The sequence below is a fragment of the Musca vetustissima genome, unplaced genomic scaffold (genome assembly GCF_032173495.1).
Source record: "Musca vetustissima isolate MV318-11 ecotype Yass unplaced genomic scaffold, APGP_CSIRO_Mvet_v1 utg23703, whole genome shotgun sequence".
Classification (NCBI taxonomy): Eukaryota; Metazoa; Arthropoda; class Insecta; order Diptera; family Muscidae; genus Musca; species Musca vetustissima.
Genome location: NW_026877600.1, coordinates 196071 through 218842, shown reverse-complemented (window position 1 = coordinate 218842; position 22772 = coordinate 196071). Strand labels below are relative to the sequence as shown.

General features: G+C 33.5%; 9 non-coding genes across 9 annotated transcripts; 3 read left to right on the top strand and 6 right to left on the bottom strand.

Annotated features, from left to right (window-relative positions):
- Window positions 1-4971: 4971 nt before the first annotated feature.
- Trnav-aac (transfer RNA valine (anticodon AAC)) lies at window positions 4972-5044 on the top strand. The gene has a single exon. It is a non-coding gene; the product is annotated as a tRNA-Val (tRNA).
- A 6508-nt stretch (window positions 5045-11552) lies between these two features.
- Window positions 11553-11626, bottom strand: Trnat-agu (transfer RNA threonine (anticodon AGU)). Its single transcript has one exon. It is a non-coding gene; the product is annotated as a tRNA-Thr (tRNA).
- Window positions 11627-11963: 337 nt separating this feature from the next.
- Window positions 11964-12070, bottom strand: LOC133322232 (U6 spliceosomal RNA). The gene has a single exon (XR_009754045.1). It is a non-coding gene; the product is annotated as a U6 spliceosomal RNA (small nuclear RNA).
- A 2648-nt stretch (window positions 12071-14718) lies between these two features.
- Window positions 14719-14825, bottom strand: LOC133322231 (U6 spliceosomal RNA). Its single transcript, XR_009754044.1, has one exon. It is a non-coding gene; the product is annotated as a U6 spliceosomal RNA (small nuclear RNA).
- A 428-nt stretch (window positions 14826-15253) lies between these two features.
- On the top strand, window positions 15254-15360 carry LOC133322233 (U6 spliceosomal RNA). Its single transcript, XR_009754046.1, has one exon. It is a non-coding gene; the product is annotated as a U6 spliceosomal RNA (small nuclear RNA).
- Window positions 15361-19543: 4183 nt separating this feature from the next.
- Window positions 19544-19616, bottom strand: Trnaa-agc (transfer RNA alanine (anticodon AGC)). Its single transcript has one exon. It is a non-coding gene; the product is annotated as a tRNA-Ala (tRNA).
- Window positions 19617-19828: 212 nt separating this feature from the next.
- Trnap-ugg (transfer RNA proline (anticodon UGG)) lies at window positions 19829-19900 on the top strand. The gene has a single exon. It is a non-coding gene; the product is annotated as a tRNA-Pro (tRNA).
- A 1102-nt stretch (window positions 19901-21002) lies between these two features.
- Window positions 21003-21075, bottom strand: Trnaa-agc (transfer RNA alanine (anticodon AGC)). Its single transcript has one exon. It is a non-coding gene; the product is annotated as a tRNA-Ala (tRNA).
- A 383-nt stretch (window positions 21076-21458) lies between these two features.
- Trnaa-agc (transfer RNA alanine (anticodon AGC)) lies at window positions 21459-21531 on the bottom strand. The gene has a single exon. It is a non-coding gene; the product is annotated as a tRNA-Ala (tRNA).
- Window positions 21532-22772: the final 1241 nt, after the last annotated feature.

The following is a 22772-nucleotide window of genomic DNA, read 5'->3' as shown; positions in this document are numbered from 1 at the left end:
TTCGTTCCATAAGCCGAGCTTAAAACAGATTTCCAGGCCCATCGGTCTTTTGGGCAGTTTTTCCAGTTTGAAAGACCATATTCGGCAATGTTATCTTCCACTTGATCTTTCCATCTTATTCGTGGCCTTCCCCTTCTGCGTGAACCATTAGCTGGTTCGCTTGTATATGCCTGATACATGAAATTTTAAATATGTATTCAGTGATCGTAAGGCATGGATTTAAACAAAAATTAAAGGCTTCTAGGGCCTGGATTATTAAGAATATTTGTAGAGGAAGTACTGACACTCTAAAGTACATATTTCTAAGACAAAGGCATACTGTCCTCGTAGGGCGCAGATTTGTAAGGAAATTTTTGTAGTCTATACTGACCTCATGGAATCCAGATTTTTAAAATTGTTTTCAGACTTCCTAAGGCCTAGATTTTTTTACATAATAGTTTTTAAACTTTATGAGTCAAATAGGTCTTTTAAAGTAATTTTCTTATTAGAAAACAAAAATGCATTCTTATTATTCTTATCTTATATTCATATTAAAAAATTAAAGCATATTCTTATTAGAAAATCAATAGGTCTTCGTTTAGTGAGAAAATTGGATGTTCTAATTATATCACCAAGAGGGTTTCTAATTAGAATATTAGGGTGTCTTTTATAAGAAGACGAATATTTCATTTTATTGGTGATATTATTAGAGGACCAATAAATCTTCAAATTAGACTAAAATATCAGCTTTTTAGAATACAAAAAGATGTTCTTATTAGAAGTTCTGGAGTTTTTGTATTATTATTAAAAGTTAAAGAAACATTCCAATTAGAAGACAAAACTGTCTTCTTGTTAGAAGACCATAAGTCATTTTCTTATAAGACCTCGTTTTATTATGTTTTCTAATAATAAATATTCGTATAAAGGAACTAAAATATACTCTTATTAGAAGTCCAAGATATCTTCTTATTGCAAGATGAGTTCTTATGAGAAGAAATGGGTTAGAAATAGGGTTAGAATATGAATATGTATTTTTATTGGTATTATTATTAGAAGACAAAAAAAGTCTTCCAATGCGTAATATATCAAAAGTTTTTCTTATCAGAAGTTATGATGTTTTTTTTATTATCAAATTTTAAAGAAGTATTCTAATTAGAAGACAAAAGTGTTTTATTCTGAGGTTTACTTATGAGAAAAATATGTAGTCTTTTTATCAAAAGGTTTTCTTATCAGAAGTTATAGAATTTTTATTATTACCAAATTTTAATGAAGTATTCTAATTAGAAGACAAACGTGTTTTATTTTGAGAAAAATATGTGGTCGTTTTATTAGAAGGCAAAGTCCTTTTCTTATTATAAGACTAAGAGTTCTTCCTTCTTCTCATTAGAAGAACAAGAGAACTTCTTATTGGAAAACCAATATTTTTTTAGCAAATCAGTTGGTCTTCTTTAAAAATATATATTTTTTATTAGAAAATCAAGACATTTTCTTATTAGAAGATGTATAGGTTTTCTTATTAGATGACAGAGATGACTTCTGATTATACGACTAAGAGGTCCTCTTACATAGAAATAGAAAATTAGGATATGTTATAGTTAGAAGAGGTTTTATTCATCGTTAAAAATGTGTTCTTATTGGAAAGCCAAGAGTCCATCTCAATAGAAATTCAAGAGGATATTGTTATTGTTAAGCGTTCTTCTTATTAGAAGATTTCTTTAAAAGTCCAATAACTAGTATTTTTAATGGAGAAAATGATCTTCTTGTTTTAACATCTTATTGGAATATCAAGAAATATTCTTATTAGAAAGCCAAACGTGTTTCCAATTGGAAAACAAAATTGTTGTCTTATTGAAAAGCTATTTTATTAGAAAACTAACACCAACTTATTCGGAAACGAATGGAAAACCAAACGATCTTATTAGAATTCCTAAAGCAAATGTTTAAAAGCCTACATTTGAAGGAAAAGTAAAACATTATTTTATCTCACGAAATCCTATTTTTAGCCCATTTGTATATAAAAATATCTTTCACATTCCTTGACAAATATGTCAACAGTAATGTTAACAATTAAAGAAAATGCCAAAGTCCCTCCACAAAAGTAAAACAACAACACCACCAAAAATAATTTCCCAAAAAAATCAAAAAACTTTAAAATCCCTACAGTCATTTTCATTATCTTTTACGCTAAACCTTCTGCTGAACAAACTGAACAAGAGAATCAAATACAAATGTTGAGAAAATATTAGCTTAAGTATCCTTTTTATAATGTTGTGGCACCTCTCCCCTCTCTCGCCTATCCTTCTCTGCAGTTGCCGTGAAACCTCAAGGCAGTCCCAAAGGAATTTGGCGCCTTGAGAACAAAAAAAAAGAAACTTCCTCCAAAGTGATGGAACAGAGAAACCTGCTATCTAAGCAGTTGTTGGTGTTGGCAAAAATTGGTTGTTATAGTGCTTTTACGGTTGTTTTTGTTGGCAAAACACTTTTACTCGTTCGTTCGGTTTTTTAATGGTCTATGGTTTTGTTGTTCTAATGTCCTTCGTTCGGGGAAAACATGTTAAGGAGAACAGTGGGTCAAAAGTTTAATTTGAAATTTTGTTAAGGAAGCATTTTTAATTAATTTTTGTAAAATAAAAATCATAACAGTCAAATTCCGTCTAGCTTACCTCATAAGGTGTATATTTTTTGATGTTATACTGACCTCCTAGGGCTTTGATTTTTAGGAATATTTTACGAGGCGTATTAACCGCCTAGGTCGTGAAGTTTTAAAAAATATTTTCAGAGGATATGTGGTCAGCATATGAGGCGTGGATTTTTAAAAAGTATTTTCACAGACCATACTGACCTCCATAGGCGTGGATTTATTTAAGAATATTTCCAGAAGCCATACTGACCTCCTTAGGCGTGGATTTTTTACGAATATTTCCAGAAGCCATACTGACCTCCTTAGGCGTGGATTTATTTAAGAATATTTCCAGAAGCCATACTGACCTCCATAGGCGTGGATTTATTTAAGAATATTTCCAGAAGCCATACTGACCTCCATAGGCGTGGATTTATTTAAGAATATTTCCAGAAGCCATACTGACCTCCATAGGCGTGGATTTATTTAAGAAAATGTTCTCAAGGACCTCCATAGGCGTGGATTTATTAAAGAAAATGTTCTCAAGGACCTCCATAGGCGTGGATTTATTTAAGAAAATGTTCTCAAGGACCTCGATAGGCGTGGATTTATTTAAGAATATTTTTCAAAGGCCAAAACAGGCGTGGATTTATTTAAGAATATTTTTCCTGGGCTCCCATAAGGCATGGATTTATTTAAGGCGTGGATTTATTTAAGAATATTTTTCCCGGGCCAACTGAGGCGTGGATTTATTAAAGAATTTTTTTCACGGGCCAACTGAGGCGTGGATTTATTTAAGAATATTTTTCAAGGGCCAACTGAGGCGTGGATTTATTAAAGAATATTTCCAGAAGCCATACTGACCTCAATAGGCGTGGATTTATTTAAGAAAATTTCCACAATCCATACTGACCTCCATAGGCGTGGATTTATTTAAGAATATTTCCAGAAGCCATACTGACCTCCATAGGCGTGCATTTATTTAAGAATATTTGCAGAAGCCATACTGACCTCCATAGGCGTGGATTTATTTAAGAATATTTCCAGAAGCCATACTGACCTCCATAGGCGTGGATTTATTTAAGAATATTTCCTGAAGCCATACTGACCTCCATTGGCGTGCATTTATTTAAGAATATTTGCAGAAGCCATACTGACCTCCATTGGCGTGCATTTATTTAAGAATATTTCCAGAAGCCATACTGACCTCCATAGGCGTGGATTTATTTAAGAATATTTCCAGAAGCCATACTGACCTCCATAGGCGTGCATTTATTTAAGAATATTTCCAGAAGCCATACTGACCTCCATAGGCGTGGATTTATTTAAGAATATTTCCAGAAGCCATACTGACCTCCATAGGCGTGGATTTATTTAAGAATATTTCCAGAAGCCATACTGACCTCCATAGGCGTGGATTTATTTAAGAATATTTCCTGAAGCCATACTGACCTCCATAGGCGTGGATTTATTTAAGAATATTTCCAGAAGCCATACTGACCTCCATAGGCGTGGATTTTTTAAGAATATTTCCACAAGCCATACTGACCTCTTTTGAAGTGGATTTTTAAAGAATATATTCAGAGCCTTTACTGACCTCCTTAGGCGTGGATTTTTTAAGAATATTTCCAGAAGCCATACTGACCTATACTGACCTCCTATTTACAGACTATATACTGATCTCTTGAGGCGTAGATTTTTATGAATATTTTCAGACTGCTATGGCATGAAAAATCGTTTTTAATGTTCACAGTTCCGCAGCACTGTGCCACAATTTATGTGTTTCGACAAAAAAACTAAAACTTTGTTTTGTTTTTCTTGCTCTTTGCTATTAGAGAGCAACAAACAACACACACCCACACAAAACTTCTAATTTAGCCAAAAGGGCTAAAGTGTAACAATCTTGAAAAAAAAGAAGGGAGGGGAAGAAATGAAACAATAATAATTGGTATTTGTACGGCTTTTTTCCACTTTGGCTAATGGTTTTAAGAGGGTTAAGATGCTGAACTCTCTCATTCTCTCTCTACCCATCTCTCTGTCGGCGTCAATCTAATTACATTAAAATACGAGCATTTAATTTGTTTAGATGCCCCCATGCGATTACTAAAACACCAAGAACAACAACAACAAATAAATACTTATTTTTGCTGGCAATGCTTATCACAACAACAACAACAAATTACTTAAAAGTGTTATTTGGCAAGTGAAAGTATTTTTTTTTTTAAAAATAATTTTATTAATTTTTTTAAATAGATTTTTCGTTATCGTTTTGCAAAGCAAGCGGATGTGGGGCAGATAACCCTTTGAAAATGGAATGGGTTAAGAAATGTATAAAAATTACATATGAAATAGTGTGAGTAAAACTATCACATGTTTCCGTGGTGTAGTGGTTATCACATCCGCCTAACACGCGGAAGGCCCCCGGTTCAATCCCGGGCGGAAACAGATGTTAATTTTTTTATTTTTTGGATATTTTTTCACAGATTTTTTTTGTGATTTCACATCGTGGGCTATCACTGGGTGGGAAATCTTTTTACAAAGGCTATAAATTTTGGACCACATTTTGGTGAAGCCCACATATATCAATGCACATATGGGGTATTGGTATATGTGGGACCACATTCCAACCAAATGGATTGAAAATAATCAATAGGTGGTCCATGTTTTCACATATCCCCATATAGAGCTCCTGACTTGTTTTTTTGGCATTTTTAAGGTTTTGACCGCAAATTTTGCACCGAAGTGGCTGTAATTTGGCATTCCGGGTACGTGGAGGCGAAGCTACACCTAGGCGTGGATTTTGTAAAGCAATGTTTTTTAAAGGCTAGACATAGTTTTCATATGACGCGGAGGCTTTAAAGAAATAATTTTGTTCTGAGGTCTCCATATGGGGGCTCATAAAAGGCGTGGATTTTTCAAGAATTTTGTTCTGAGGTCTCAAGGCTCATAAAAGGCGTTGACTTTTAAAGAATTTTGTTCTGAGGTCTTCAGGCTCATAAAAGGCGTGGATTTTTAAAGAATTCTGTTCTGAGGTCTCAAGGCTCATAAAAGGCGTGGATTCGTACAGAATTTTGTTGTGAGGTCTCAAGGCTCATAAAAGGCGTGGATTCGTACAGAATTTTGTTGTGAGGTGTCCAGGCTCATAAAAGGCGTGGATTCTTAAAGAATTTTGTTCTGAGGTCTCAAGGCTCATAAAAGGCGTGGATTCGTAAAGAATTTTGTTCTGAGGTCTCCATATGGAGGCTCATATAAGGCGTGGATTTTTATAGAATTTTGTTCTGAGGTCTCCATATGGAGGCTCATATAAGGCGTGGATTTTTAAAGAATTTTGTTCTGAGGTCTCCATATGGAGGCTCATATAAGGCGTGGATTTTTAAGGAATTTTGTTCTGAGGTCTCCATATGGAGGCTCATAAAGTCTTCATATAAGGCGTGGATTTTTAAAAAATATTTTTCTGAGGCTCGTATAAGGCCTGGATTTTTAAAGAATATTTTTCTGAGGCTTATATATGGTGTGTTTTTTTAAAGAATATTCTTCTGAGGCTCATTGAAGGCGTTGTTTTTTTATAGAATATTCTTCTGAGGCTCATTGAAGGCGTGGATTTTTTAAAGAATATTTTTCTGAGGCTCGTATAAGGCCTGGATTTTTAAAGAATATTTTTCTGAGGCTCATATAAGGCGTGATTTTTTTAAAGAATATTCTTCTAATGCTCATTGAAGGCGTTGTTTTTTAAAGAATATTCTTCTGAGGCTCCTTGAAGGCGTGGATTTTTTAAAGAATATTTTTCTGAGGCTCGTTGGAGGCGTGGATTTTTTTAAAGAATATTCTTCTGATGCTCATGGAAGGCGTGGATTTTTTAAAGAATATTTTTCTGAGGTCTTCATATAAGGCGTGGATTTTTAAAGAATATTTTCTGAGGTCTTCATATAAGGCGTGGATTTTTAAAGAATATTTTCTGAGGTCTTCATATAAGGCGTGGATTTTTAAAGAATATTTTAAGGCCTGGATTTTTAAAGAATATTTTTCTGAGGCTCATATATGGTGTGTTTTTTTAAAGAATATTCATCTGAGGCTCATTGAAGGCGTTGTTTTTTTATAGAATATTCTTCTGAGGCTCGTTGAAGGCGTGGATTTTTTTAAAGAATATTCTTCTGAGGCTCGTATAAGGCCTGGATTTTTAAAGAATATTTTTCTGAGGCTCATATATGGTGTGTTTTTTAAAGAATATTCTTCTGAGGCTCCTTGAAGGCGTTGTTTTTTAAAAAATATTCTTCTGAGGCTCATTGATGGCGTGGATTTTGTAAAGAATATCTTTCTGAGGCTCGTTGAAGGCGTGGATTTTTTTAAAGAATATTTTTCTGAGGCTCGTTGAAGGCGTGGATTTTTTAAAGAATATTTTTCTGAGGCTTATATAAGTCGTGGCTTCTTAAAGAATATTTTTCTGAGTCTCCCCAAGGCGTGGATTTTTTATAGATTTTTTATGTCCAAGAGGTTTTAAATATTTATTCCAAGAGGGAAATTATTTGTTAAATAAAATGTTGAACCATTTATGATAGTATTAAAATAAATTGTTCATGCATTTTTCTGAATTTAATGTGTGTTATATTTCCTTTCTTAAAGCTCTTAAAAATCACCCTTTTATAAATCAATATTTTTTATGATCTGACTCCATTAAATTTAACTTTACTCTTTAATTTCCTATCACTTTGAGTCTATGCAATATAAAACCCAATACATATGTGCTAATTAATCAATATTTTCCCATGCCCACACCCATTACAATTCATACACATACCCATAGGACACAAACACACATACCTGCCACCTGTTGTTGTTTGCTGTCCAGTGAAAACATAGTATTGGGAGGAAAAAATATGGAAAACAAACAGGCAATCACAACTCTTTCCCTACGATCCAAGCAACAATTATGACCACTGCACTTGGAAAGAATATATGCATGAGAGAGTGAGTCGAAAAAAGGATAACCAGACTATCGATGTTATCCTTTTGCCAATGAACGACAGTTATTGAGGACATTGTGTGGTTATGTAAACACATCTGTTGGCAGTTGGTAAACATTTGATCTGCCTCGAGGATAAAATTTGCCTATCACAAATTAACAAATGAATTTGCAATCCTGGCAAATGCAAAAATAACAAAAGCAACAACAACGTGAACAAGGACGAGTGTTACAACAAGGGATGCAACAGCTTTAAAAGTGAATCATTGCCACAGTTTGATATTGCAACATATGGTTGTGACAGGAATGTGTTGCATTGTGAATGAGAGGTGGAGGGATGCATGAGTGTTGTTAAATTTGTTCCACTTATGAAAAACAATAAATGTTTGTTTGCAGTTTAATTTGGTTTACACAAATATTTATTCGAGTAATTGATAGAGAAATTTGTAAAACATAAAATATTAAAAAAATAAAAAAAGTAAAGAAATCGTTAAATTCGGTCGCATCGAACCTTTATAACCTCCACCATGAGGAGCATATTTAAAATATCTGGCATTGATGGGGACTTTTATAAGGGTGTGTATGCCATGTTGAGTTGCTGTCAGGATAAAAAGAAGTAGCAAACCATAGACTCTCAAGTTGGAAATTGGACTAGGACTTTGGACATACCGAAACCCTCAAAATACGAAAAGTTGGGGGAACAGTCATACGTGGGCTATACAAAAACCAGGACAGATATTAATAATTTTTGATACGATGATTTAACACTCGATGAGAACCTAAAATATCAACTCAGAGCCAATTCGATTGAAAAATACAGAATAAATGGGGTAGTATCATTTACAGTCATTTTAATTGCAACGTGCCCCCAATCCAAATTATCAAAATATTGAATAGCCTCAAAAATGGACCAATTTAAAAAAAAATGTTCAAGATAAAATTTTAAATCAACCACTTCGTTTAAAAAATACACCACGAACCTTCAACATACCTAAAAAAGTAGAAACGTTCGTATGTGAGCTATGTCGTAACATGGACCATTGATGTCCATATCCCATTTCAAATGACCTAGAAGTGGTAGCTATCTATGTGCAATATGAATAATGGAGGTCATACCCTTTTAGCAGGCCTATATTAAATCTGCAGATAGGGTCTACTTATTCACTTTTTATGACTCAAAACAAACGTAGGTATATGAACTATAGGACTTTATTTAACATGCTTCGGAATGTCCGATTTGGGCCTAGGGATATGTAAGTCGACTTTCGACTAATCGATTAATCGACTTTTTGTATTGAAAAGTCTAAAAGTCCAAGTCGACTATTGAACTATGACAAAATCGTAAAGTCGACTTTTCAAGATCGACTTTCGATTTTCTTCATAAATACTTGGTTTTTTATCACAAAGCTCAAAAAATCCAAAAATTGCACATTCCGTAACTTTGCATTATCTGTTCGCAATAATTCATATAAAAAATCAAAATTTTGGTCGAATTTGGAGAAGTCAGTAAAAGTCGAAAATCGATTTTGAACAGTTTTGACAAAATCGAAAGATCGAAAAGTCGACTTTTTAGTTAAAGGCAAAAATCGAAAAGTCTAGAAATCGACTTTTTGGTCAGAGGCAAAAATCGAAAAGTCTAAAAGTCGATTTTTGCGTTCGACTACGTATCCCTATTTGGGCCAAATATGCACATCTATAGAAGTCCCGCTCTCTATTTGCAAAAAAAACTAATAGTCGATTTTCACAATCCTCCCTAGATACCAATTTTTTATCACTAAAGAAATTTTGCAATGCAAGAAAAGGGATTATAATCGCTTGGTGCCAAGTCCGTATTGTATGGCGGATGCATTAAAACTTCCCAACCAAGCTCCCGAAATTTCTGGCGAGTCACTGTTGGCCAATTCTCGCCGTTTCTGGACAATTTCTATCTTCAAACGGCCCACTTGTTGATAGTAGAGATCTGCATTTAGCGTTTGGCCATATGGAGGGAACTCATAATAAATAATCCCCTTCAAGTCCCACTAAATGCATAGCAGAACCTTCGTGGCCATTAGTCCTGGTTTGGCCACCGTTTGAGGTGCTTCACCGCTCTTTGACCACGATCGTCTTCGCGCACGGTTGCCGTATGTGATCCATTTCTCATCTCCCGTCACCATCCGTTTAAGAAATGGTCTATCTCATTCCGCTTGGCCAAGGCCTCGCAGATGGAAATTCGATCCATCGTATATCCATCGAGGTTCTTTTTGAATCCAGCTTTTTTTAAATGGTTTAAAAAAGTTTTATGGTAGATTTTTAGCTCCTGAGAGATTTTAAGACTGCTGACATGCCGGTAAACTTCAATCATTTCTCCGATTTTATCGACATTTTCGACGACCAGCCTAATGGATTTCTTTTTCCCCAACATTAAAATGGCTCGATCCGGAAAATGAACTTTGGCTCCGCAGATCAGGAAAAATGTGTAAAACATCATATAAATGTTTGGATAAATCTAGTCTACAATCGAAATCGTTTATAGCGACGGTCAAGACCAACCGTACACCAACTGAATGGGGTATCTATAGACGAGCTGAATTGGGTCTTTAAAGACGAATTGGCTGTAATTTGGTATTTTGGTTTCTCCATGTATAGCGAACCTTCTTACTTAAATTCTTTAATATGGACCCTGGTTTCCGCGTTAGTTCCCATAGGACAGTACAACATTGGTTAAGATATTTTCAATGTCCACCTCATGGTGGAGGGTATAAAAAGTTCGGCCAAGCTAGAATTTGACGACGTTTTTACTTGTTATACCCTACACAACTATGTTGTCAGGGTATTATAGCTTTGTGCAGCCTCAAGAGTTTGTAACTCCGCGAAATATTGGTCCTAGACCCTCCTTTAAGTATACCAATCGTCATATCTCGACTAGCTGAGTTGATCTAGACATGTGTGTCCGTCTGTCCATTATAATTTGTAAACACGATACAGGCCACAGTTATGGACCAATCTTCACGAAATTTTGCATGTAGGATGGGTTCTGGCAAATGAAGATCCCTATTGTTTTTGGTAGAGATCGGTTAATATTTAGGGAAGGAAATGGACCAAATACTACATTTTTTTTCGGATTTTCTGGTCGCTCCAGAGGCCGCAATTATGGCTCGAACATCGTGAAATTTTACACGGAGAAGGGAATCGGGCCAACGAATAAGCATGTCTGTTTTGATAAAGATCGGTCAATATTTAGCGGGTCACATTGACCCTGACTTTTGTGTGAAAAATGACAAAATTTGGATTCTATGGCGTATATATTTACTTCTAAAGGACATAGAACCAAGAAGTTGGTAGTATATCCAAGAGGAGTGGCTGACCTTTAAATTGATACCAATTATATTGTCGCATGTTCTCGGTTGTGGGAGTTACACTTAAATATTTACAGGTGCTTACGTATTCCGATATTATTTAGTAACCCATTACCACACTAGAGGGCGGAAATATAGCCCCGATCGATGTGAAATGTTCCATAAGGCTCCAGTTATGGTCAAGAACAACATCTAGAATTTTCGGTGATGATCAGATAATAATTTTGGGATGAAGTTGACCGAAAACTTAATTTTTTGTATTTTTTCTGGTCGATCTATAGCCCACAATTATAAGCCGAACATCAAAACACAACCCACGGTGAATGGAATCTGGACAAGTAATTAGAAGGACTGTAGTAAATATTAGAAATATTCGGAAAATATGTCAATGTAAGGAAGGGGCGCTGTTGACCTCTAATCGGGCAAGAGTGTGCATCTATCACGGAATATCGCCAGGTTCGGCTTAAAAATCCGCGGAATGTTAGATTTCCGTGGTAGTTGTGTTGTGTAGTTGTGGTCGGCCCCGTCCGACTATACTGCTCCGCTCACTGGTTTTTTAAATTAGTTTCCATTAATATAGTTCAATTTTCTCTTTTTATAAAGAAACAAAATGCATTACCAAAAAATAACAATGTGATCTACTGCTCAGATCACTAGGCCCCGGCGAGATTCGAACTCACGATCTCCTGTTTACTAGACAGGCGCTTTAACCAACTAAGCCACGGCGCCCACATGTTGTGCGAGAACACAAAACATTGCTGATGATACCAACAAACTATCTGCCTTAACAAAAGATCGAGGTGACACACAGAACACAAAAATGATGACATCAACAGAAAGGGTGAAATATAAATTTCAATAACTCAACATCAAAAAAGAAAAAAAAATATTAAACATTTACTATCAATGTTTTCTATTTATGAAAAAATAATAAATTACAAAATTTCTTTAAATAAAATATTCTTTGAAAAAGTAAAACAAATTAAATGTTTTTCGTAAATTCTGTTTTTTTTTTCATAATTTCTTTTTTTTATATATAAAATATTTCAAAATGAAATTTTCACAAAAAAATGTGGAACGCTTCACGATTTTGCGTGTCATCCTTGCGCAGGGGCCATGCTAATCTTCTCTGTATCGTTCCAATTTTAGTATATGTTCTGCCGAAGCAAGAACGATGTTGTGTGGTTTAATTTTCTACTTATACGTACGTTTTAAGGAAAACGTATATGAGAATTCTAAATGAGGAATAACATTTGGCAAGACATTGAAATTTTATGACGACTACTACAAGTTATCTACCCTTCTTCTTGTTGTAGTGTGTGTGTGTTGTGGACTACCTGAACATTTTTAAATCTTAACATACATATTTGTACAATTGTTTCAAATGACAAATAAGGGTAAGACATACCTTAAGACGACAAGGGTATTTTGATAAAAAAAAAATAGTGAGCGGAGCAGTATAGTCGGACGGTACCGACCATATGATACCCTACACAACTTCCACGAAAATCTAACATTCTGCGATTCTATATTCTAAGCATGCAAAATATTTCGCGATATTTGCACCCTTTTGACCGACTAGAGGTCATCAAATGTTACTAATATTCAGTACAGTCCTTGAAAGCGATCAGCGCTATATTTCCGCCCTCTGTAGTAATGGGTTACTAAATAATACATATATGAATACATAACTCCGACAATGTAATTGGTATCAATTTAAAGGTCAAGCACTCTTTTTGGATACACTATCAACTTTTCGTGTCTATGTCCTTCAGTGGTAAATCTATACGCTATAGAATACAATGTAAAATTTCGCCATCTTTGGGCAATAATTGCAGCCTCTGGAGCGACCAGAAAATCAGACAAAAATTACGTATTTGGTCCATTTCATCCCCCAGAACCCATTCTACATGTAAAATTTCGTGCAGATTGGTCCATAAATGTGGCCTGTATCGTGTTTACAAATTATAATGGACAGACGGACACACACACATGTCTAGATCGACTCAGCTAGTCGAGATATGACGATCGGTATACTTAAAGGTGGGTCTAGGGCTTTACAAACTTTTGGGGCTACACAAAGCTATAATACCCTGACAACATAGTTGTGTAGGGTATAAAAATTTATTGTAGACATTTATATAAAAAAACCTAAAATTTTGAAATATGTTTAGTTTTCGAAGAATAAGGGTTATCTGGGGGCGATGAAAACTGCATATAGAGGATTTAATTAATTTATGAGGGCCTTCCATTGTTGACGATTTTCTTTAGTCCTAATCTATGCTGAAGGCGTACGGGGTTCAATATTAAGGTTAAAAAAATGGTTAAACCCGATTATTCGACAATATTTTCGGAAAATTGAAGAGAAACTGTACATGTGAAATATTTTAGAGACTTTTGCTGAGAAGTCTTACATAGGTTTAAATCAAACATCAAATTAATCGGTTTTATGTCGAAAGGGGCATTGATGCCGAAATAAACGCTGTGGAAGTTCAAATTGATAACGAACAGCTTTTTAGAAGTCTTGAGAGTTTTGTGGAGGTCGAAATTAATGGTGAAGAGGATTTTAGATATTACAATGCAATTATCATAGGGAGCTTAGGGATTAGTAAATCGACTTTCGACTAATCTATTAATCGACTTTTTCAATTTTTCAATTTTCTTCATAAATACTTCTTTTATTATCATGAAGCTCAAATTGCCCAAAAATTACACATCCAAGAACTTTATTTTATCTGTTTACAAAAATTCATACAAAAAATTAAATTTTTAGATGATTTAGTCGAATTTAGTCGAAAATCGATTTTGATCAGGTTTGACAAAATCGAAAGGTCGACTTTTTAGTCAAAGGCAAAAATCGAAATGTCTAAAAATCTACGTTTTGGTGAGAGGCAAAAATCGAAAAATCTAAAATCGGCTTTTACGCTCAATTACGTATCCCTAAGGGAGCTTAAAACGTGGGATCGAATCGCCGTTAATTAGGTTTCCGCATTTTCGGATAGTTGAAGTGAAACTGTAGTAGACTTATATGTAAGATCAAAGTTCGTTGATGTTCGCGTGATATGATATGGAATATTATAGAGATTTGAAGCAGAAGAAGTCTGTAGTACTTTTATAATATGCTGAAAGGACTCACAGAAGTCCATTGGGCAGGTCGAAGTGTCAGTATATAAAAATCATGAATTTCAAGCATCGTTTCTTAGTTAATTATAATAGGTCTATCGCGCTCCGGGGTTCTTTAACATGGAGGAAAATATATAATGTACCGAGTTTCGATGTGAAAATTAAAGGCTCTTCAATTGAAATCCTAATCAATGATAAGGAAATCATTAGACGTGGGAATCGTGTATATTCAAATTTTTGTCAACCCGATATAATGATGAGGAGGTTTGCATAAAATCGATTATGTAATGAATAAATTGTTTATAGTTACGAATAAAGGATGTGGTGGTCTTAGGAAGTCTACTCAGATGGACTTTGCAGGTCCCAAAAAATTGGGTGATGTGATAAGAAGCTCTATTGAGGTTTTTAAGGATTTATAGATAGAGAACTTAATGTTTACCTGGTGATATGATAAGAAGCTCTATTTAGGTCTTTAAGGACTGACTGATTAACCGGGAAGGGAAAAGCCGCTTATAATTGTCTATCTTTAATGAACCCTTTACCATTTGACAAAAAGATGAATCATTTCCCATGATGAATGAAAGAACTTTGATATCGATATAATATGACATGATGCCCAAAGCATCATATTAATTGTAATCTGCCATAATTGATATGAATTTTTTTGGAATGAAAAATAATTCAAAAAATCTTTCACAAAAAATGTGGAACGCTTCACGATTTTGCGTGTCATCCTTGCGCAGGGGCCATGCTAATCTTCTCTGTATCGTTCCAATTTTAGTATATGTTCTGCCGAAGCAAGAACAAGGTTGTGTATTTTAAATGTTCTACTTATACGTACATTTAAAGGAAAATGTATATGGGAATTATATCGAGGGGACAATGAAAATGTTTCATTAGAGAAAAGTGTACAAATCTATGCCAAAACCAGTTTTAGAGAGACATTAAGAAAATCTTTAAAGGAGAGAGTAGTAAGAAGGATAATATTTTCTCTAATACTTGCAATTATTTTCTACCTACCTCCCCTCTATTTAAGTTCGTTTGTACCTGAATATGAATATAAAGAATGTGTCGAAGGACACAAAACTACCCTTAAGATACGGACATATGAAGTATGCAAATTTAAGTTGCATGTTCATGTACGGTTTTGTGTAATATCCTTCAGCTTATAATTCTCATATGCAGTTTCCACAAAATGGTAAATATAAGTAGATTTTAATTAGAGTAGCATTTGTTCTTGCCTCGGCAGAACATATACTAAAATTGGAACGATACAGAGAAGATTAGCATGGCCCCTGCGCAAGGATGACACGCAAAATCGTGAAGCGTTCCACATTTTTTGTGAATTTGGGGGAACTTATGTAATATGTAATATAAAAATCGTGACTTGTGTTAGTCCCCGAAAACTAACGTGAAATGACTTATTGCCTTTACATGTTAAGCCAGCAATATGGTAAAGTCCTTAGAAAAAAATTGTTTTAAATCTTCGCTGGTTATAGTTTTAGAAATAAACATTATCTTTAATAAAGCTTGCCATAGTCCTTAATACTTTTCTGAAGACACCTGCTATTGTCCTCCAGTGTATATTCACGCTGGCTATAGGTTTAATGTCCTTGAAAAATATATTTTTTAATCTTTTCTTCTTATAGTTGTTATACTCTTCACCACACTGTGGTCCAGGGTATTATGTCTTTGTGCATATATTTGTAATAGGAAAAGGAATCGAGATATACCCGCATAGAATCACATTCTGTGTCGATTTACGCATGTCCGTCTGGCCGTCCGTGTATTTTTATGAACAAAGTACAGGTCGCATTTATGATCCGATTTGGATAAAATTTGGCACATGTCACTTATTTCGTACAAGGACGAACCCTATTGGAATTGGAGAAAATCAGTTCAGATTTACATATATCTCCCATATATAGTTTCGTCCGATTTTATGTAAATGATGCACTAAACGCCCAATATTTGTCCGATTGAGCAATATTTCGCCCGATTCCATCTTAATGGTCTTAGAAAGATACTATGTCTGTTCTATCAACAGGATATTGTAGATATTAACATCTCTTGTATGTACCCAAAGTGGTGAAGGGTATCATATAGTAGGCCCCGTCCGAACTTTTTGAACTTCCCTTACTGGTTGAATTAAAATGTTTGTATGTATGTTTTTAGTCCTGGAAAGATTTTTTGTAAAATATCGAGCTTTGTTAAGTCCTTGAAAAATAGTTATCCTTTATAGAAGACCTTTATTTTATTTTATTTATTTTTTTTTTTGTATAAGAGCATATTTAGATTTTTCTGCAGTTGTATATCGGGATTTATGTACCCCTTTCCCTTTCGAACGTTCGTTGCTATAAATTATGTTAATATTTTCTAAGCTTCCTTAAAAAACAAAACGCCCACATATTTGTTGGCAGGACAATAGACAACAAATACATTTCTATTTTCAAAAAATGTGGCGGTTAGTGGTCAAGCGAATATCAAAGGAAGTACTAAAAATCTGTTGACAATTGTTTTCAACAAAATTTGCCACAGAATGAGAGGAGAGAGATGATGGCAAACGGACATCAAATATTAAATACCAAAAAATGTGGATAAATAGAAAACATTTAACAAACTTCCAGAGCATTGTCCGAAACAAGGATTGGTCTTATTGTTAGGGTGATTTGTAATAAATACACATGTTTTGATACGCACACACACACACACATATATAAATTCACTCATGTAAGTATTTATCACTTTATTGTTAAAATGTTCCTTTGCAGGATATAAACATAATGTCCTGAACACGATTGAGGCTGGAACAAAGCACAAAATGCTTTGTTAAGGACTTTGTCTTGTCCTATGAACGCCTTAACATTGTGGTGGTGTTTTGTTGTTGTTGTTCTTATTTTTGGCTATATTTTCTCTTATATTTGTTTAGCTGCTGTGTCAGCAGAAATTGAAGCCGAAACTTTATCTCAACTATCGAAACAATTGGTAAAACACATAAAAATTGGTTTTGTCCGTTTCCCATTTTGTTCCGATGGCCGTTAAATGTTCTTGACCACCACATAAAATTTACTACCAGATAACGCAAAACAATTACAAATTACAATTCAAATAAGGGAAATAAAAATCGGTTTCCGAAAACGAGGATTACAGGCATATTAAAGATATTGAAAAGGATTTTATTTTTTCTTAAGAATAGGTATTCTTAGGGATAGAAAAACTGTACTAATTTTATAAGGCGTTTTATAAAAATAATTTTTTTCAAGGCGTAGATTTTTATAAAAATAGTTTTTTTTTTAAGGCGTAGCTTTATTAATTTTTTCAAGGCGTGGATTTTATAAAAATAAATTTTTCAAAGCGTAGATTTTATAAAAAAATCCATGCGTAGATTTTATAAAAAATATTTTTTTCAAGGCGTAGATTTTATAAAAATATTTTTTTCAAGGCGTAGATTTTATAAAAATATTTTTTTCAAGGCGTAGATTTTATAAAAATAATTTTTTCAAGGCGTAGATTTTATAAAAAAATATTTTTTTCAAGGCGTAGATTTTATAAAAATATTTTTTTCAAGGCGTAGATTTTATAAAAATATTTTTTTCAAGGCGTAGATTTTATAAAAATAATTTTTTCAAGGCGTAGATTTTATAAAAATAATTTTTTCAAGGCGTAGATTTTTTAAAAAATATTTTTTTTCAAGGCGTAGATTTTATAAAAATATTTTTTCAAGGCGTAGATTTTATAAAAATATTTTTTTCAAGGCGTAGATTTTATAAAAAATATTTTTTTCAAGGCGTAGATTTTATAAAAATATTTTTTTAAGGCGTATATTTTATAAACATAATTTTTATCAAGGCGTCGATTTTTTTAAATAATTTTTATCAAGGCGTCGATTTTTTTAAATAATTTTTATCAAGGCGTCGATTTTTTTTAAATAATTTTTATCAAGGCGTCGATTTTTTTAAATAATTTTTATCAAGGCGTCGATTTTTTTAAATAATTTTTATCAAGGCGTCGATTTTTTTAAATAATTTTTATCAAGGCGTCGATTTTTTTAAATAATTTTTTCAAGGCGTCGATTTTATAAAAATAATTTTTTCAAGGCCTAGATTTTATAAAAATAATTTTTCAAGGCGTAGATTTTAAAAAAAAAATTTCAAGACGTAAATTCTAAAAAATAATTTTTTCAATACGTAGATTCTATAAAAATAATTTTTTAAGGCGTAGACTTTATAAAAATATTTTTTTTTAGGCTTAGACTCTATAAAAATAATTTTTTAAGGCGTAGACTTTATAAAAATAATTTTTTCAAGGCGTAGACTCTATAAAAATATTTTTTTTTTTTTATAAAAATAATTTTTTCAAGGCGTAGACTTTTTTAAGGTTTGGATATATATTTTTATGGATTACATTCCCATTCCAATTTTGGTAAATTGTGCATAGCTTTATTCCCTTTCTATTGTCTCGCCATTGTTTAATTCAATTTCTTGTTTATTTACCTAAATAAATAAATCAAATTAATGTTAAATATATTCAGTTGTTACCATGGACGTAGTAAGATAATTTTTTCGGGGAAGCGATTTTAAGTGAAAAACATCAACATAAAAAAACAATTCAAATACCGGGAGGTCTGATCTCGAGGAAATTACAAATGAGGACAGGTGATTTTTCCCCCTCCCTTATGTCTTACATACACGCACATGTTCTGAAACTTCAAATAAATATCATAAATATATGCAAAACACGTTCATTATGTGAATGATTTTCTTTTGGCACACGAATTTGTGATGGTCTGGTCCTTTGTTTAAGCTACACCAATCATTTTTCAAGATTTCAACTTCCACAACGGAATACCTTTCAGCCAAAAAGGTGGCACCTAGCAGTCAGCCACTACACTGCACTTTACATAAATACCAATGATAAGTTCATATCACACTCATATACATACACAGAGAGGTGGAATATGGGTCCATATCTTGTTAGTCATGCCACCCTCATTATTATCATTGTGACACTTTGCGTACGTTTTTTGAAATTATATCGTTGAGGCATGCCAGCCGAACGAGAGAAAATATCACAACAAAAACGTGCAAAAATTTATTGGCACGTTTTTTTGCACTAAAATACCGGAAGGATGTCAACGACGAGAAAAAAAGAACGAAAAGCACCTGTAAAAAAATATAGGTGGGTGGGAGATGGCTTGGTTTTTAGCTGTTGGAATGTTTAACATTCTGTTGGTTTGTTTTTCATTTTTGGTGTCTGATTTTTGTCACCTTAAATTGTATGCGGGACACACACATTATTTATGTCCGAAAGGATGGCATACATACATTTAAACGAACAAAAAAGGTGTGAAATCAAGGAAATACAGATAAAAAGGATTTCAGGGTTAATGACAAGGGAATTCATTTTTTATAAACAAAAAAAAATTTACATATAAAAATCATATTTCTAATTTCAGGTAATAAATTATACTAAAATAAAAAAATATTTCACTTAAAAAAATATAAATAATTAAAAAAAATCATTTGGAGATGCGGGGCATCGATCCCCGTACCTCTCACATGCTAAGCGAGCGCTCTACCATCTGAGCTACATCCCCAGATAACGGTACTTTTGTTAAAGATAGTTTTATTTATTTATAGTGCTTGCTCGCTGCTATAAACGATCTCACACACAACAATTGTTGTTGGCCAGGCTAACAGAAAACGGGTTATGGCTGAGTGTGACGACACATTGATTTGATTTTTCTCTGTCTGTTGCCAAAAATAGTTTGGTGTTTACTCTTGACAACGACAGATGGCGCCATCAGGCGGCTCAATGGTCTAGGGGTATGATTCTCGCTTTGGGTGCGAGAGGTCCCGGGTTCAAATCCCGGTTGAGCCCAATGACTTTTTTGTTCTTAAATTATTTATTTTTTATTTTGTCTTTGTAAAAAAAAAATATTTTTGGGGTACATCGAAGGTATACATTTTTAATAAATATTTTTAAAAGTACTACAGGAAGAGTTAGATTTTAAATGGATATTTTTTAATAATTTTTAAAAGCGTATATTCTAATATAACCAGATAACATATTGTTAATTTTCTTTTGTTATTGTAAAAACAACAAAACAAACAAATGAAATTGTTGTAAAATAAACAATGTCGAATGTTGTTAAAAAGTTACAGAATAGGCCTACAGATAACAAATCAGACTACTATTTAAATATAAAAAAGGGGGTTATATGGGGACTACCCCAAAAAGGGGGGCGAATATTAATAATTTTGGGTAGGGAGATTTGTTACCATATACGACTACAAAATACCAAATTGCAGCAAATTCGGTTGAAAAACGCGCTGAAGAACCAAAATACCGAAAATTGAGGGCTATCCGAAAAAATTGACCTATGTTCATAATTTTTTTGTGGAGAGATTTGGTACCTATTAAGAACCTAAAATACTGAATTACAGCCAATTGGGTGGAAAAATACGATCAAGACCCCAAAAATTCTGAAAATTAAGAGGTACCGTTATATGGGGGTTACCAGAAAACGTGGACCTATATATATATTTTTTGTGGAGACTTTTCGTACCCAAAAAGAACACAATGCACTAAAATTTAGCGAATTAGGTTGACAAACGCGCTCAATAACCCAAAAATACCGAAAATTGGGGAGTACTCTTATATGGGAGCTATGCCTAAACGTGGATCGATATATCCCATCTTCGAACTTGACCTGCCTGCAGACAAAAGACAACCCTATGCAAAATTTCAGCACCCAATCTCAATTCCTTCAGAAGATAGCGGGAATACAACAGACGGACATGCGTAGATCGTCTTAGAATTTTACCCTGATCAAGAATATATAAACTTTATAGGGTCGGAAATGAATATTTCGATGAGTTATAAACGGCATGACAAAATTAATATACCCTCCATACTATGGTGGAGGAGGGTATATTAATAATACAATCTAAAATTGTATTTAAAAATTAAAAAACTAATTTGGAGATGCGGGGCATCGATCCCCGTACCTCTCACATGCTAAGCGAGCGCTCTACCATCTGAGCTACATCCCCTGATGCATCTTTTAGGAAAATTATGCCAGTGGTCGTTAGGAATTCAATATATTTTTTTAATTTTAATAAACAAATTTAAAAACTACCTTCAGTCGATCCTAAAGCATACTGCCTTTTAATATAAAACAACGCTAACATTACTGTTTAATTTGAAAATCGAAAAAAAATCCTATGATTTTTGGTAAATTTGAAATTTAAAACGCATCGATATAATATTATAGGAATTAATATTATATATATGAAAATTCGACGAAAAATTACCTATCTTTCAACAATAGTTGTGCAAAACCAAACCGTAAATTAAAATTTATTTTTTCGGATTTTGCGACATCAGATCATAAATTGTCTCAAAAATATTAAAATTTTATTGCAAAAAATTATCTTGGAGATGCGGGGCATCGATCCCCGTACCTCTCACATGCTAAGCGAGCGCTCTACCATCTGAGCTACATCCCCATGTTGGAGAAGGGTTACCACACCATTTTTTCGGTTATTTGGCCGATAAGGGGAAATTGTTGTTTTTTATTTAGGTCAAACAATGCATTTTGTATTGAGTATTAATGTGCGGCAATGTCTTGGTCAATTGTTTAGGTTTGACCATGGAATTGGGTTAAAACAAATTGACCAAATGCATGGTAGTTTTATTTTAGTAATTTTGAAAAGTAAAATTTGTAAACGTGACATGAAAATTTAAAAGTCGTAAAGACCAATGGATGTAAAAAAACTCCAATAGCCTACACAAGCATAAAGTTTTATCGAATATTTTTTTATGCGGATTTTTAAGAGTAAGAATATTTTCAATTCTTATATTGTCCAATATTTTTAAAGAATATTAAGTCTCCTATAGATTTTTTTATAACTACATGTTTCTATAAGAGAGATTTGTTTTTGTACCCTTCACCACACTTTGGTACAGGGTATTATGTCTTTGTGCATATGTCTGTAACAGGCAAAAGGAAACGAGATAGGCACATGGTTCCTTTTGAGAATATGCATAGAATCACTTTCTGAGTCGATTTACGCATCGCATTTATGATCCGATTCGGTTGAAATTTGGCATAGGTGACTTATATGGTCCAAGGATGAACCCTATTGAAATTGGGAAAAATCGGTTCAGATTTAGATATAGGTCCCATATATATTTTCGTCCGATTTAATGTAAATGGTGCACCAAAGTCCCTTAATATCTTTCGATTTGCACGAAATTTGGCACAGCGTAATGAATAAGGTATAGAATGATGTGTGTTATGTTTTGTGAAAATAGGTTCAGATTTAGATATAGCTCCCATATATATTTTCGTCCGATTTAATGTAAATGGTGCACCAGAGTCCTTATATATCTCTCGATTTGCACGAAATTTGGCACAGCGTAATGAATTAGGTGTAGAATGATGTGTGTTAAGTTTCCTGAAAATCGGTTCAGATTTAGATATAGGTCCCATATATATTTTCGTCCGATTTAATGTAACAAAGTCCCTTAATATATTTCGGTTTGCACGAAATTTGGCACAGCGTAATGAATAAGGTCTAGAATAATGTGTGTTAAGTTTTGTGAAAATCGGTTCAGATTTAGATATAGCTTCTATATCTGACCAAATGAAAAATTTAGTATCGGTTGCAGAATGACATGTTTATGGATCCAATTTCATTTTACTGGTCCTTTAAAAATGCGACGTCTGTTAGGATTCAGCTGTTGG